At 36.9% G+C, this 14768-nt stretch overlaps 1 non-coding gene across 1 annotated transcript; it reads right to left on the bottom strand.

Annotated features, from left to right (window-relative positions):
* Positions 1 to 9958: 9958 nt before the first annotated feature.
* Positions 9959 to 10064, bottom strand: LOC118525792 (U6 spliceosomal RNA). The gene has a single exon (XR_004912316.1). It is a non-coding gene; the product is annotated as a U6 spliceosomal RNA (small nuclear RNA).
* Between the last annotated feature and the right edge of the window lie 4704 nt (positions 10065 to 14768).

The following is a 14768-nucleotide window of genomic DNA, read 5'->3' as shown; positions in this document are numbered from 1 at the left end:
TCCTTAATTTCTCTTTCTTCTGTCTTGTTGTTGGTGTATAGGAATGCCACTGATTTCTGTGCATTGATTTTATATCCTGCCACTTTACTGAATTCCTGTATGAGTTCTAGCAGTTTTGGGGTGGAGTCTTTTGGGTTTTCCACATAAAGTATCATATCATCTGCAAAAGTGAGAGTTTGACTTCTTCTTTGCCGATTTGGATGCCTTTTATTTCTTTTTGTTGTCTGATTCCTGTGGCTAGGACTTCTAATACTATGTTGAATAGCAGTGGTGATAGTGGACATCCCTGCCATGTTCCTGACCTTAGGGGGAAAGCTCTCAGTTTTTCCCCATTGAGAATGATATTCGCTGTAGGTTTTTCATAGATGGCTTTTATGATATTGAGGTATGTTCCCTCTATCCCTATACTCTGAAGAGTTTTGATCAAGAAAGGGTGCTGTACTTTGTCAAATGCTTTTTCTGCATCTGTTGAGAGGATCATATGATTCTTGTTCTTTCTTTTGTTAATGTATTGTATCACGTTGACTGATTTGCGGATGTTGAACCAACCTTGCAGCCCAGGGATAAATCCCACTTGGTCGTGGTGAATAATCCTTTTAATGTACTGTTGGATCCTCTTGGCTAGTATTTTGGTGAGAATTTTTGCATCCATGTTCATCAGGGATATTGGTCTGTAATTCTCCTTTTTGATGGGGTCTTTGTCTGGTTTTGGGATCAAGGTAATGGTGGCCTCATAAAATGAGTTTGGAAGTTTTCCTTCCATTTCTATTTTTTGGAACAGTTTCAGAAGAATAGGTATTAATTCTTATTTAAATGTTTGGTAGAACTCCCCTGGGAAGCCATCTGGCCCTGGGCTTTTGTTTTTTGGGAGATTTTTGATGACTGCTTCAATTTCCTTAGTGGTTATAGGTCTGTTCAGGTTTTCTATTTCTTCCTGGTTCAGTTTTGGTAGTTGATACATCTCTAGGAATGCATCCATTTCTTCCAGGTTATCTAATTTGCTGGCATAGAGTTGCTCATAATATGTTCTTATAATTGTTTGTATTTCTTTGGTGTTGGTTGTGATCTCTCCTCTTTCATTCATGATTTTGTTGATTTGGGTCATTTCTCTTTTCTTTTTGATAAGTCTGGCCAGGAGTTTATCAATCTTGTTAATTCTTTCAAAGAACCAGCTCCTAGTTTCGTTGATCTGTTCTACTGTTCTTTTAGTTTCTATTTCATTGATTTCTGCTCTGATCTTTATTATTTCTCTTCTCCTGCTGGGTTTAGGCTTTATTTGCTGTTCTTTCTCCAGTTCCTTTAGGTGTAGGGTTAGGTTGTGTACTTGAGACTTTTCTTGTTTTGAGAAAGGCTTGTATTGCTATATACTTTCCTCTTAGGACTGCCTTTGCTGCATCCCAAAGATTTTGAATAGTTGTGTTTTCATTTTCATTGGTTTCCATGAATTTTTTAAATTCTTCTTTAATTTCCTGGTTGACCCATTCATTCTTTAGTAGTATGCTCTTTAGCCTCCATGTATTTGAGTTCTTTCTGACTTTCCTCTTGTGATTGAGTTCTAGTTTCAAAGCATTGTGGTCTGCAAATAGGCAGGGAATGATCCCAATCTTTTGGTACCGGTTGAGACCTGATTTATGACCTAGGATGTGATCGATTCTGGAGAATGTTCCATGAGCACTAGAGAAGAACGTGTATTCCGTTGCTTTGGGATGGAATGTTCTGAATATGTCTGTGAAGTCCATTTGGTCCAGTGTGTCATTTAAAGTCTTTATTTCCTTGTTGATCTTTTGCTTAGATGATCTGTCCATTTCAGTGAGGGGGGTGTTAAAGTCCCCCACTATTACCGTATTGTTGTCGATGTGTTTCTTTGCTTTTGTTATCAATTGCCTTATATAATTGGCTGCTCCCATGTTAGGGGCATAGATATTTACAATTGTTAGATCTTCTTGTTGGATAGATCCTTTAAGTAGGATGTAGTGTCCTTCCTCATCTCTTATTACAGTCTTTGGTTTAAAATCTAATTTGTCTGATATAAGGATTGTCACCCCAGCTTTCTTTTGGTGTCCATTAGCATGGTAAATGGTTTTCCACCCCCTCACTTTAAATCTGGGGGTGTCTTTGGTTCTAAAATGAGTCTCTTGCAGACAGCATATCGATGGGTCTTGTTTTTTAATCCAATCTGATAGCCTGTGTCTTTTGATTGGGGCATTTAGCCCATTTACATTCAGGGTAACTATTGAAAGATAGGAATTTAGTGCCATTGTATTGCCTGTAAGGTGACTGTTACTGTATATTGTCTGTGTTCCTTTCTGGTCTATGTTGCTTTTAGGCTCTCTCTTTGCTTAGAGGACCCCTTTCAATATTTCTTGTAGGGCTGGTTTGGTGTTTGCAAATTCCTTTAGTTTTTGTTTGTCCTGGAAGATTTTTATCTCTCCTTTTATTTTCAATGACAACCTAGCTGGATATAGTATTCTTGGCTGCATATTTTTCTCATTTAGAGCTCTGAATATATTCTACCAGTCTTTTCTGGCCTACCAGGTCTCTGTGGATAGGTCTGTTGCCAATCTAATGTTTGTACCATTGTAGTTTATATATGTCTTCTCCCGAGCTGCTTTCAGGATTTTCTTTTTGTCTCTGAGACTCGTAAGTTTTACTATTAGATGTCGGGGTGTTGACCTATTTTTATTGATTTTGAGAGGGGTTCTCTGTGCTTCCTGGATTTTGATGCCTGTTTCCTTCCCCAAATTAGGGAAGTTCTCTGGTATAATTTGCTCCAGTATACCTTCTGCCCCTCTCTCTCTTTCTTTTTCTTCTGGGATCCCAATTATTCTAATGTTGTTTCGTCTTATGGTATCGCTTCTCTCTCGAATTCTGCCCTCGTGATCCAGTAGTTGTTTATCTCCCTTTTTCTCAGCTTCTTTATTTTCCATCATTTGGTCTTCTATATCACTGATTCACTCTTCTGCCTCATTTATCCTAGCAGTTAGCACCCATTTTTGATTGCACCTCATTAATAGCCTTTTTGATTTCGACTTGGTTAGATTTTAGTTCTTTTATTTCTCCAGAAAGGGTTTCTCTAATAACTTCCATGCTTTTTTCAAGCCCAGCTAGTATCTTTAAAGTGATGATTCTGAACTCTAGATCCGACATTGTACTAATGTCCGTATTGAGTAGGTCCCTGGCAGTCGGTACTACCTCTTGTTCTTTTTGTTGAGGTGATTTCTTCCATCTTGTCATTTTGTCCAGAGGAGAATAGATTAATGAGAGAACAAAATGCTAACAGGGTAACAACGTCCCCAGAAAATATACTCTAAATAAATCAGAAAAGACCTGACGCAGTGGGAAAAGAAAGGGAAAGAGAGAAAAAAGAAAAAGAAAAAAAAAAAAGAAAAAGAAAAAGATAAAAACAAACAAAAACAGAACAGAACAAAACAAAAAACCAGAATATGATCAAATATGATCAGGCTGGTACATAGATCAGTGCCACACAGTAGATTTTGGGTGTATTTTGGTCTGTTAGAAGAAAGTGCATCCCAAAATTTTAAAGAAAGAAAAACTTATATATGTACAAAAATAAGGGTTGATATGATGAAGGGATGGAATATGACTGTAAAGATGGAAATCATAAAAAATTTTATAAAAGGAATTGATAAGAAGTTTGAAAAAAGAAAAGCGGATTTAAAAAAAAGAAAAGAAAAAAGGGAGATAATGTGATCAGGCCGGAGAGTAGGAAAAAACCATACATTAGAGATTTAGGGTATATTTTGATCTGTTAGAAGAAACTCTCTCAAAATTTTAAAGAGAGAACAACTTATATATATATGCCAAAAATACGGGTAACTACTATGAAGGGATAGAATATGACTCTAAAAATGAAAAATAAAAATGTTTTTTAAAAAAGGGATTGATGAAATGTTGGTTGAAAAAGGGAAAAAGAAAAATTAAAAAAAAAAAGTTAAAAGGAAAAAGAAATTAACTTTGAAAGACTAAAGAATCATGGTAAAAAAGCCATGGATTCTATGTGCATTGTTCCCCTAGCGCTGGAGTTCTGCCTTTCTCATTGATGGGTAAACTTGGTCTTGGCTGGCTGTTCTCGCTGATCTTCTGGGGGAGGGGCCTGTTGCCATGGTTCCCAAATGTCTTTGCCGGAGGCGGAATTGCCCCGCCCTTGCCCAGTCTGGGCTAAGTAATCTGCTCTGGTTTGCTCTCTGGAGCTTTTGTTCCCTGCAAGCTTCCCGTACAGCTTTGGGGGAGGAGATTGAAAATGGCGGCCTCCCAATCTCCGCCCCGGAGGAGCTGAGAACTCGGGCCCCACTCCTCAGTGCGCCCCCAGAGAAAAGCAGTCAGTCACTCCTGTCTCCCCGGTCTCCGGCCTCACTCCGTGCTCACCCGGCCTGTGACCGCATGTTTCTATCTCTGGCACCCGACCCCGTGTGGAGTCTCCAAACGCAGCAGATCCCTGCGGTGCGCTCCCGCGCCGCTCCTCCCGGGGGAGGAAGGGGAGTCTCCCTGGATCTGCCGCTTGTTAGGTCCCTGCTGGAGGAGCAGTGGCCCCACTGTGCCATGGATCATGGTTTATGTCAACCCCGAGCTGAGAGCCCCCGCCTCGGCTCCGTCTCTGCAGCCGGCTTCCCTGCTCCGATACCTGGGAGCTCTGCCGCACTCAGGCACCCCCGGTCTTTCTGTGACCCCGAGGGTCCCAAGACCACACTGTCCCGCGAGGGTTCCGCCCGCCCCCCCCCCCCCCCCCCCCACTTAGCCACTGGAGTGACGTCCCTCAGCGGAGCAGACTTCTAAAAGTTCTGATTTTGTGCTCCGTGGCTCTATCACTTGCCAGAAGCGGCCGATGGAGGCCCCTCCCCCACCGTCTATCCTTCCGAATATCGCCTCAGATTCACTTCTCCGCCCGTCCTACCTTCCAGAAAGTGGTCGCTTTTCTGTTCAGAGAGTTGTTGGTATTCTTTTCTTCGATCTCCTGTTGAGTTTGTAGGTGTTCAGAATGATTTGATCCCTATCCAGCTGAATTCCTGAGACCAGACGAAATCCAGGTCTCCTACTCCTCCGCCATCTTGCTCCGCCCTTGATATTAGCTTTTATAAAAAGCATGAAAATTTTACAAGAGCCTATATTATGATGTTAATTTGGTTTAAAAAATCCTGTTCCTTATAGAAGTAGTAGCTGGATGTATATATTTCACAGTTTATTAAAAGAAAATCTGTGAGGAACACATGGGTATATTATCAGAATTTTTTTTTTCTGAATAGGTTACCTGACTTAAGGAAAATGGGATAGTAAAAAAAGTGTACCTTATTAGAAAAAAATGACAAGATAAAATGTAAGGAACAAAGTGGATAGATACTTCTCACCTAGTATAAAGGAAAGTGGTGTATCAGGACTGTATTTTGGCTGTGAGCAGAAGCAGTTTATGACTACTGTGGCTTAAATATGTTTTAATTTTTCTCACAAACTGAGATGATGTCTGGAGGTTGACAGTTCACAATTGGTACAGTGTTTCAATGATCTTTTCAGGGATACATATTATATCCGTCTCTGTGTTCTGCAGTGCTTAGGTGTTGCATTTTGTTCTCCTAGTTACTGCCTAATAAACCAAGATGGCTGTTAGATCTCAAGATATTGTATCCACATTTCAGGAAGGGATAAAGGGGAAAGAGTGGTATAAAGGAAGAGGGAGAGAAATGTATCAGCTGAGACTTTTTTTATTAGGGAAAAAAAAAACCATCTGGAAGCCTTATTTAGGAGACTTCCCCACATTTAATTGGTTAGAAATTTGTCACATTTTACTTTTAGTTGCAACAGAAGCCTTTATGGTAGAGAAGGCAAGAGAAGAGGTGACTAAGGTGATATTTAGTGAATCTGCTGCCACAGTTTAATTTTCACCACTGGTAGTAAGCAAAAGTTATGTGCTAAGGAAAAAATATTCTTAAAACTAAAAATTCAGATCTTCTGAATATCACTCATGTAAATAAATAATCAAAATAACTTTTTTTCCAACAATAAATATATATTATTTGTCCTTTTAAAATTATGTCTCAGGGGCTCCTGGGTGGCTCAGTTGGTTAGGCCTCTACCTTCGGCTCAGGTCATGATCTCAGGGTCCTGGGATCAAGCTCCCTGCTCAGTGGGGAGTCTGCTTCTCCTTCTCCTTTAACCCCCCCGCAATGTTCTCTCTCTCAAATAAGTAAATAAATAAAATCTTTAAAAAATTATGTTTCAGGTTTAAATAATTCAAATATTACAAAATCAAATTAGAAAATTTGATTCAGTGGATAAGTTTTTAAAAAAGATTTATTTATTTGACAGAGCGAGACACAGCGAGAGTGGGAACACAAGCAGGGGGAGTGAGAGAGGGAGAAGCAGGCTTCCTGCCAAGCAGGGAGTCCAATGTGGGGCTTGATCCCAGGACCCTGAGACCATGGCCTGAGCCAAAGGCAGATGCTTAACAACTGAGCCACCCAGGCACCCCTCAGTGGATAATATTAATCAGTCATTATTATTAGCTACCTAAAAAGTGCCAGATATGAGTATTTGTATATCTAGTTTTGATGTGAAGAAACAGATTTAGAGAAATAAAATAATGTGTCCAATCCATATAACCTAAAGCAGTGGACTTTGAATTTCAACCTAGTTCTTTCTGACTCAGGGCTTGCACTTGATCCCCATATCAACTTCATTGAATAATGAACACTACAAATTAATGATATATTTAACAAAACTAAATTGTGTGGAGATTACTGTATTTTATGTTTCAGATCATCACCTATGTTTAGATTTAGCTCTGAAGTGGACCTTTTAAAATACTCACCTTCCAATTAAATACTATCTTTTTTAAATAACTTATCCTCCTATTACCGTGATACCATTCTTCTGTACTATCAAAATCACTTATAAGCGAAGATTAGTAAGAAAATGTGGAGTTTGCATTTAATTAGATTCAGAGACTCAAGCTAGAGCAATACTGCTTTTGTGAAAGAATTTCAGAGGTTCCCTACTATACAGGGATAGAAGTTTTGTTTATTTTCTTTTCACCAGCAGGTTTTTCCCCACTGCACTTCCCTCTTTGCCGGTGGGTATAATTCCACTAATATGACAAGGACTTTACCCAAATTGGGAGATCAGTGTTCTTTCAGTTGCTTATTCCAAAAACCTTACAGACCTCTTTGACTCCTTGTTTCACATCCCATATTTGATCTGCCAGTAAATCTTAATTAGCTCTACCTTCAAAATATATATAAAACTTGATCGTTTTCTGTTGACTCTGCACTGCTTCCACCCTGTTCCAAGTTACTGTTGACTCTCATTCTCATCTGGATTATTGCAGTAGCTTCCTAAATGGCTTTTCCTGTTTTCATCCTTGACCTTCCCATTCTATTCTCGAAAGACTAGCCAGAATAATCTTGTTAAAATGGAAGTCAGATCATGTCACCCCTCCGCTTTTAATCTACAGTGGCCCCATCACATGTGGTAAAAGCCAGTCTTTACAATAGTCTGAAAGGTGTGACATAGCTTACAGTGTTTCTTTGATCTTATTTTCTCCCCTTTTTCTGTAGTTCTTTTTTTCCAGCCTTGAGAGTTGCCTTTTAACTTCTTAAACCTGCTAGGTGCTGCCCATTTCAGGGCCTTTGCATTGCTGTTCCTGCTGTGTAGGATGCTCTTTCCCATATATTGGCATATCTAGTTCTCTCTCTTTTGTGTTCTTACTCAAGACTGCCTTCTTAGTAAGGCTTTTCCTGGCTATCTTACTAAAAATTTCAACCCCCTTCCCTTAATTTCTTACCCTTTTCCCTGCCTTACTTTTCCCCCTGTTATGCTATCAAACATTCTATCTCACTGAAAAGTTGAGGTTTTTATCTTTTTGTTTTTACCTATTCCAGGTTCTTAAAACATTCTAGTATATAGTGGATGCCCAATAAATACTTATTGATAGAATGAACAAATGAGTGAGTGAATACATGAATGAATATTCATTCAGTGTTTTTTGAAATGTCTAATAGGGATCTCAGGATTCTTGAAGTTTTTCTTAGCTTGTTAGTTATAATCCCTGTAACTATTAAACCATTCGTATTTTTTTTTAACTTGTTGATTCTGGCTACTCTCAACATCAATATTAATTGCCCAGGTAGTGTATACTAGATTATTTTAGACTCTTGATTTAGACTCTTAGATTTTGACCTTTAAGTCTTCCCATTAGTGATACTGGAAAGCTGTTAAGACTTTTGGAGACTCTGCATGGATTACATTTCTGCTTTTTTTCTTTCATGATTTATTTCAGCTTGTTAAAATATTTTGTGTTAATTATTTTGTACTTTCATTTTTATTATGCAAAATTATTCAGAATAAAACATGCATATTCTAAAAAAAAAAAAAAGGTAACATGCGGACAGTGTTGCAAAACTCCAGGTGGGAGCTGTGACTGTCATGTAAAAATGACATATGTAAAAGTTATAAAATATACAACTGAAGTGTTTGAAGGAGAAAGGTGTCATTTGGGGGAGATTTATTCTCAAAGTCATAAGAAAAAAAAGGGAAGTGATCCCACCTGTTCCTTCTAGAGGTTCTCATTGCATTGCCATGTTTAATGGCAATTTATGTGCTGTATTACAAACAATTTAAATAAAAAAAAAAGCTCTTGCCTTCTGGAAAATAGACCAGTTAGAAAAATGATGCACAGTTGCCGAATTAAATATGTTCACTGAGTTGTTGGAACCACTTAAGTTCATAAACCGCGATATAGGAAGACACATAAACGAAGCCACATTTCTTTTATTTACATGATATACATTAAAAATCTTAAAAAAGATATATATTGTTTTTTGAGATAGAATTACTATATAGTGACGTACACATTTTTAAGTGTACAATTTGGTGACTTTTGACAAATGCATGTAGCCAGCCATGTAACCTACATTGCCATCATTCCAGCAAGTACCTTCATGTCCTTTTCCTGGTTATTCCTCTCCCTCATTTAGAGGCAACCACTTTTTTGATTTTTAAAACTGTTGATTTCGTTTTGCCTAATATTAACTTTCATATAAATGAGTTGTTTACTCTTGTATTCAGCTTCTTTTGCTCGCATATTGTCTGTTAGACTTATTCATGTTGTTGTGCCTACCAATATTTTTTTATTGGTGTGTAGTGTTCTGCTGTATGAATGTGCTAAAATTTGTCCATTTTTCTCTTAACGGAATTTGAGTTTCCAGTTTTTGCCACTAATGAATAAAGCTTCTATGAGCATTCTGGTGCACATATTTTTGTGGATATATGTTCTTTTTTTTTTTTTTTAGTTTTTTGGTAAATACAGAGGGGTGGAATTGCTAGATCAAAGGATAGAGGTATATTTAACTTTATAAGAATCTGCTAAACCTTTCTCAAAAGTGGGGGTCTATTTTACACTTTAAGCTACCCATTTATTTTTATTGTTTTAAAATGGTATAGACTTCTGCAATTCCTAATAGAGAGTGGCCATTTGGGGAACTTAGATTAGGTACCAAAGTCATTCTGTATAAACAAGGTATTTTTAAGTGTTGTCTGAATATCAACTGTGTTTATTTAATTCTGAGAAAGAAAAGTGGGGTGTGTCTGATTTTTCTGCAGACTAGGTATGGAACAAAATGTTCTTAAAAATCTACATGTTAAAAGAGTACTTAAAACCCACTTAATAAATAAGAAGAAATTTCCATACTATGGCTGTTGTGGGGATGATTAAGACTACTCATAATTTGAGTTCACAGTTCAAACTATCCCTCTAAACACTTTTTTTCCATATAGCATTACATAACCATCTTTATTACATGTGTTTCTAGACACTTCTCTAATTGCATCACAGAATGGATATTCCATTCATTTCCAGAAAAAAAAAACAAAAATCAACAAGACTCTTCTCAAGTAGGGTACCAGGGACATTCTTAAATCCATTTTTATTACATATGTTTAAAAAACTTCTTAAAATATGGAATACTGCTCCAATTTGTATGTCATCCTTGTTCAGGGACCATGCTAATCTTCCTATTGTCCCAGTTTTAGTATATGTGTGCTGCTGATGGGAGCATCCTACCCCCCAAACTTTTTGAACTTATCAAACCCAATATATATTGCGACAAACCACCTTTAATTTTTCCCGTCCATGTTTCATTAATTTTAATATTTCTAACTTTTCCCACTGAATTCATCAAAATTTTGTTTTTGAAGAGTTATTTAACATCCAAAAGAGCATAGAAATTTCTGAAACCTCTTTCCCTCTTCCCTAGGGAAGTGTGTTTTAAAAGAAGTTTAAAAGGAGTTTCATTCTGGAAGAACTTAAAATCAGTTCTATATTCATTATCTAGAAGACCTGGCAAAATCAGCTATCTGCACCCTGGCCTGTGTGTCATTGTTGAGTAGAGAATGTGGAGCTAACAGTAAGGTTCCTAAAATGCATGTGCTTTCACAAGCCTATTCTCATGTGAAATGTTGTTTTTCCTCAGAAACATATTTGTGTTTGAGAAAAAGCAAATACAGGGCAAAATTTTGCGGGAAGGTTGAAAACAGGTACCATGGAAAATATTATTATTGATTTTTATAAATGTATTTGGCAGTGAATGTGTACTGAGTTGTCCAGTGTAAGCATCCAGGACCTTTTTTTTTTTCCCCCATTGGTAATATAGTAAAGTCCTCTTTCAGTAAACATTTGCTTTTGGGAAATATAAAAGGTCATTTTTGGCCAACTGCATCAGTCCTTATTCTGCCATCTGTAAAAAATTTAGGCTTTGCCTTTTTGAATGACCCTTTAAAAATATACAAGACCTAATTCTATCCTTTACTCCCATAAACCTCCCATTGGACTCTGGTGGGAACATTTTACAGTTAAGTTCTGAGGAATAGGACATTTCATAATGCCTTCTTGTGAGAACTTCCTTGGGCACAACTTGGCCAACTCATTCCTCGTGAGAGTGTTCTGTGACCTTACTGGCTTTAGAACTTCAGAATAGACTCTAAGCTGTTAAGCAGTAGTGCTGCTTGCAGATCTATCTATCTATCTTCAATCTATCTATCTATCTATCTATCTATCTATCTATCTATCTATCTATCTTCTATCTATCTATCTGATCATCTATCTCCATGTAACCCTAAAATTCTAGTGCAGTCGACATCCAAAGTAGATGACTCTTGGTGCACAGAGGAACTACACTCTTTATCCATCTTATGTTGATTAGTAGGTGTGTTCATTCTCAATGCCCTACTCTATCCTTTCCTAGTCCTCTATTTTAAAAACAGTATTTCTTGAACACTTAGTATGTGCCAGGCACTAGTAAAGAGAAACAGGTTGAAACAGGGTGGCTAAAAAATGTAATGAGAATACACAACAGAGCCAGTATTTAGACCATGCTCCCTCTGAGTCCAAACCCATGGATCTTAACTGGTACATACCTTGCATTATACTGTACTGTGCCTTTTATATACTTTTTTTTTTTTTAAATAGCAGAGGGAAGGTCATTGTCTTGGGAAGGCCTTGTTTATTTACCAGTCTCTCTAATGAGTCTGACTAGCTTGAGATAGAGTTCTTGTCTTCCTTACCTTTGTATGGCTAGAGCAGGTTCCTTGGGAGGTCAATAAATGAATCTTCAATTTAAAAATTACTCTTTCTTTGTGATTATAAAAGTTTACCTTCTTGTCATAGAAGACTGGACAAGTAGACAAATAAGGAAACAAAAACATAAGTTGTTACCAAAACCCATTATCCAGAAATAACTGAACAAATGTTTGATAAATGGGGAATTCCAAATATTTTTTAAAAACCCTATAATCTTGTTTTGCTTCTAATACTTTTATTTAACAGTGACATACCAGGAAGACTTGATTGCTTGATGTTAATTATGCATGATTAATGCATGATAAAGTCTAGCCTTCATAAAGCTGGAAGGTGAAAAAGAGGGAAAACAGCAAATGTTTCAGTGATGAAACTTACTATCACAGTGTAAACTTCCTGAAATAGCATTTTATTTGAGAGTATACATCTTTTGAGTCAGTTTGTTTGGAACTATTAAACTGATTCTAAGATACTTATTTAAAAATAATCTCTTATGATCAGAAATACATTTCATGATTAAAAAACACCTTTTTATCTGTATGCTTGCTAAATAGGACTTTATTTAAAAGTGCTATAGTTACGAACAGTTTATTGGTGAAAGTCTAGCCCCTAGTGGACAGGAGTCTCTGGTACACACCCACATACTCAGCTAGTATAGCTTGAAGGGATACCTGCTAAATCTCCAGGGCTTCAGAATGAAATACTGTTCAAGACTCTTGATATTAATATTTTCTTCTCTTTTACTTTCATTTTCATAAAATATGCCATAATTTTATGTCTGGCTTATAAGAACTTTAAAGTATTTGAATGAATATTAAGACTTTTTTTTTCTACTATTAAACTTTTTTTCCCAAGCAGTGATTTTTCTAGCTTCTTCGAGAGTGAAAAGAGTAAAATTTCTCACCAACCCCCACTTCTCTGCCTTTCTCTTTTCCTTTCACTATAAGTATTCAACATTTGCATTTACACTTTTCTTTCAGGATAGATTTAGGCTGCACTTAAAACTTAATCCCCAATACATACACACACACACTCCACATATGCATTTCACAAAATCAACTATTTCTTTTAAAAATGAAAAGAACTTTTCTTTAGTTACTTCTTTTCTCTTTTATGAGATGTTAGAAAATGATAATTACAGTACAGAAATTAAACACTCAAATAAGATATGACCATACTTGTGAGTGAAATAGTACCTGATACATAATACCCAATCAGAATGTGATTTTCTTAAGCTTGCAATATCCTTCTCATTCTAAGCATTGTGTTAAATCACATTTCATAATTCAGAGAAACTATAATTAAACTTATCTAATCACTTTGATGATGTTTGTTTAGTTTTAGAAACTTAACCCAAAAGACTGAATTTACATTTTAAATATCAGTTCTGCTATATGTGATCCAGGGTTTATGGAATAAAGCAGTTACGTGCACAATACTCAAAAACTTTGTAAGTGACACATTAAAAAAAAAAAAAGATAGAAACCTAGTAAAAATGGTAGTACTGTTTTACATACATTAAATGGTTAGAAAATATGTAAATACTATAATAAATATGGTACTTTACCTTGAAACAAACTTGAAGTTTGCATGTGGGTGTTAGAAGGATTGCAGATAAAAAGCCTTTGCACAGCAAAGGAAACAGTCAACAAACCAAAAGACAACTGACAGAATGGGTGAAGATATTTGCAAATGACATATCAGATAAAGGGCTAGTACCCAAAATCTATAAAGAACTTATCAAACTCAACACCCAAGGAACAAATAATCCGATCAAGAAATGGGCAGAAGACATGGACAGACATTTCTCCAAAAAAGACGTCCAAATGCCCAACAGACATGATAAAATGCTCCATATCACTCGGCATCAGGGAAATACAAATCAAAACCACAATGAGATACCACCTTACACCAGTCAGAATGGGTAAAATTAACAAGACAGGAAACAACAAGTATTGGCGAGGATGCGGAGAAAGGGGAACCCTCCTACACTGTTGGTGGGAATGCAAGCTGGTGCAGCCACTCTGAAAAAACAGTATGGAGGTTCCTCAAGAAGTTAAAAATAGAGCTACCCAATGACCCAGCAATTGCACTACATACTACTCAACCATCAGAAAGGCTGAATACCCACTATTTGCATCGACATGGATGGAGCTGGAGGGGATTATGCTAAGTGAAATAAGTCAATCATAGAAATACAATTATCATATGACCTCACTGATGTGTGGAATTTAAGAAACAAAACAAAGGATCATAGGGGAAGAGAGGAAAAAATAAAACAAGATGAAACCAGAGAGGGAGACAAACTTTAAGAGACTCTTAATCATAGGAAACAAACTGAGGGTTGCTGGAGGGGAGGTGAGTGGAGGGATGGGGTAACTGGGTGATGGACATTAAGGAGGGCATATGATGTCATGAGCACTGGGTGTTACATAAGACTGATGAATCACAGACCTGTACCTCTGAAATCAATACTACATTATATGTTAATTAATTGAATTTAAATAAAAAATGTTAAAAAAAAAAAGGTTGCAGCTTGTGAGTTATTGTGAAATGGTGGAAGGAGGATTATCTGAAATTAGATGGGAGGTTCTAATCCCAGATGTGAATGGGTGTGGCTCATAACCCAGGCCAGTGAACTAAGGTAGCTGGCAGATATTTGAGGAGGGTGTGTGTGTTTTGTGTATTCCTGTGCAATTGGATCAGTTGAGTGCAGTTTTCTTCATTATCTAGTGTTGCTCACGTGAAATGGTGCATAAGGAAACATTAAATAGGCATTGTCTTCAAATTGTCCCTACTGTATCAAATGCATCAGAACAAATTCCTGTTTTCCAAACAATAGCAGAACTGATTGTACTCTTTGTGAAGACCTGAAATAGAAGAAAAATGACTCATTTGGAATGAGAGCTATTTAATGTTTAAGACATGGTATAAAACATTGCACATAAGCTGTCCTAGACTTTGTTGGCTTCTCTTTGTGGTATGTGTTTTGGCTGCTACCATCATCAGCACAATTAAATTCATTTATTTCATGTTCCTTTAAGTTGTGCTGTGGGCTTGATATATATAATGTAAGTGAAGCAGGTATGGTTCTTAGTTTTCTCTTGAGTTCATGCTTTATAAAATTTTCAGCAGGAAGCTATAGGGAAAGATTGATTGCGGACATTCTTTGAATTTTAGTTATATA

Source organism: Halichoerus grypus, chromosome 4 (genome assembly GCF_964656455.1).
Source record: "Halichoerus grypus chromosome 4, mHalGry1.hap1.1, whole genome shotgun sequence".
NCBI classification, from domain to species: domain Eukaryota; kingdom Metazoa; phylum Chordata; class Mammalia; order Carnivora; family Phocidae; genus Halichoerus; species Halichoerus grypus.
The sequence above is the reverse complement of the archived record's forward strand: the minus strand, read 5'-3'. Positions and strand labels throughout refer to the sequence as shown.